Source organism: Pungitius pungitius, chromosome 12 (genome assembly GCF_949316345.1).
Source record: "Pungitius pungitius chromosome 12, fPunPun2.1, whole genome shotgun sequence".
NCBI classification, from domain to species: domain Eukaryota; kingdom Metazoa; phylum Chordata; class Actinopteri; order Perciformes; family Gasterosteidae; genus Pungitius; species Pungitius pungitius.
Genome location: NC_084911.1, coordinates 5486446 through 5489122, shown reverse-complemented (window position 1 = coordinate 5489122; position 2677 = coordinate 5486446).

Sequence of the window (2677 nt, the reverse complement as noted above, 5' to 3'; positions counted from 1 at the left end):
CTCTGCCCGGTGAAGGTAAATGATCCCAGACTCACAGAAGTCCAGCGGAGCAGACGTGCTTTTCTGTGACCTCTGGGGTCACACGGAGGAGCACTGAGCCTGGTGCGAACCACTACTGTGCCCCGCAGTTTATCTCCACAGACGCTATCGAATGTCACCGAGGAGGGGAACCCCCCCCCCCCCCCCTCTGTTGCTGTACGCAGAGGTGAAAGCAGCAACTTTTCGAAGGAGGTGTGAGTTTTAGGGTTCAGGTGCAGGCCAGAGTTAAAGAAAGAAGTGGAGGTTAAGGGTCAGTGAGTTTAACTGCTGTGGCCTCAGTCACATCCATTTAGCTGACTAGCTCGTAAATGTTCCCCTTTTTTACTGTAATATTTGGCTGCATGTGTCATGTTTTAGGTTGATTTTATTTACTTTACAGCATTATTACATTTGTATACAGTAGTTGTGGGAAATGGCTGATACAGGGACCCTTGAGTACCGCGTGGGGAGAATCACGCCTCCATTTGAACTGATGTACAGTGCTTGACATGAAGTCGGTTGGTCGTATGGGTGAAGTGGACCCCCCACTGTTGCTCCAGAGGCGGGTGGAGGCGTTAAAGAGCTTGGGGCAGATGGAGTCTCCCGTTCTCAGGCCCAGGTGGGGCCACGGGGAGTTTCAGGGCTGGTTCTTAAGTTCAGGAAGAGAGCCGGCAGGGGCGCAGGATCTGAGCAATTACGCTATTTTGGTTACAGGGGAGCTATTTATTTGCGCGGTTTGACATGTTTCGGGGGACCAGGGGGGAGCTGTGCAGTATGGAAAACCGATAGCACTGAAGTCTATTTATTTGTTCTGCAGGCAAACAGATCACGACCAGGGGGGAAAAGGAACCAGAGGTTAGACAAGTAAGAAATCACACACGGAGCGAGAGAAAAGACAATTTAGTGACTTTTCCAAACATTTGGGGCCTTTCGCTTTGTGCCAGCGTGCTGTGCACTGAGTGAGTCCTGTGGAGGTGTGGGTGGTGGAGAGGACACGTCCTCCATCTGCCTGTACGCCACGATGCTGGCTTCTTGCCATTGCTGAGATGAGTTATGTTTCTACTCACAATGCAGTGCCAAAAAAAAAAGATTCACCAGCAAAAGCGTTGATTTATTTTTAACCAAATAACATCATTCTAGCATTCTGCGTCAGCCTACTATTCATTGCCCCGTGTCTCTTAGTTTATTTTGTCATTAAATCTCTCTATTCAAAGATAGATACATATTTTAAGGTATGTAGCATAAATCAGTTTAACATTCACCAACTTTCTTAGGCTTTCTTCCAAACAATAGTCAAGTTTGACAAAAGACGATTTTCACGTCTCGCTAGCCATTATCAATTTTAACACCTGAAATCCCAATTAGCAGGAGCAGATTTTATTAGCTGCAGTTAACTAAGCTGATATGGTTGAAAGTCATGGTCTACTGCTGGCTTTTAAACGTTTACAACACTCCTCTAGTCCATCCTTATCGGGTAGAAAATCATAGCCTTCTTCTTGTGATGCAGTTCAGAGTTTGGCTCAAAGCGCATTTATCTGTCCCTACAATACACTATATTCTCACGAAAAAGAACTTATAGCCAGTGTTGTGCCTGAACGCGTTCATTGAACGATAGTTCATGAACTCGTTCATATTTTGGGCGAACGTGAACTGAACGTACTGTATTAATGCCCGATGAACGTCACTGTGAACTCGTTCATTCTGGTGTCTGTGAACGGCGCGTTCTTTCAGGTTAACATCGTTCAATAGGGTGCCCGATTTCTATAGAAAACACACCGTAAACGCGCCGTAATAAGTAGCGGAAAAAACACCCAATCTGGCAACACCAGCCACCAGTGTCGCACATCAAAAAAAAGAAATGCATGAAGCCGACAACTGCGTGTAGCAAAGAGGCGGCGTATAATAATTTAAATTAGTTTTATGAAGTTACTGACAAGGTCGGTGAGGATGGGAGAAATCTGACCTTTCTTTGCAAACATTTGCACCTTAATGATAACTGTCGTGTTTTTTTTTCCTTATTTAAAAAAGACCATTCAAGCAGCATGTGTTTGAGAATGTACTGTAGGGGTGAACGCTGCAGCTGCTGCTAGTGTGGAGTGAATGGACAGCAACATTCAAGCAACAATCCCCTTAATGCTAATGTAAACCCTGGTTGGATAAGGATTCAAAACTGGATATGAAGATGAAATCTGATGCATAGCTTCAGTGTTAAAACTGATAACATAATTGCTGTCTGTGGTTCTGGGCTGTGGCAATAATTTGGAAAATAATAGCTTTCAGCAACATATGGAAAAAAAGAACTGAACTAGTTGGACCTGTGAACTTAGTTCAAATATTTTGTTTAAGTTTAAAATTTGTGAACTGAACTTTGAACTAGTTGTAGAAAGTATGTAGAAAGTGAACTTTCCCAACACTGCTTTTTTAGTTTTTTACAAATGACCACAAAAATGATCGCTTATCTTTTGAAACGCCATGTTTCTCTTTCACGTGCAAATGTAACTCCACAGAGACGATGCATCACGGAAGGCTCCTTCACTTTGACCGCAGCACTTGATGCTGTTACTTTCGTGCCATTTGTTTGGCTACATGGGAACATTCCTCTCTTAATCCATTCCTTCCACTTTTTCTCATAAACTTTTGGATTTCAGAAGATTGATTC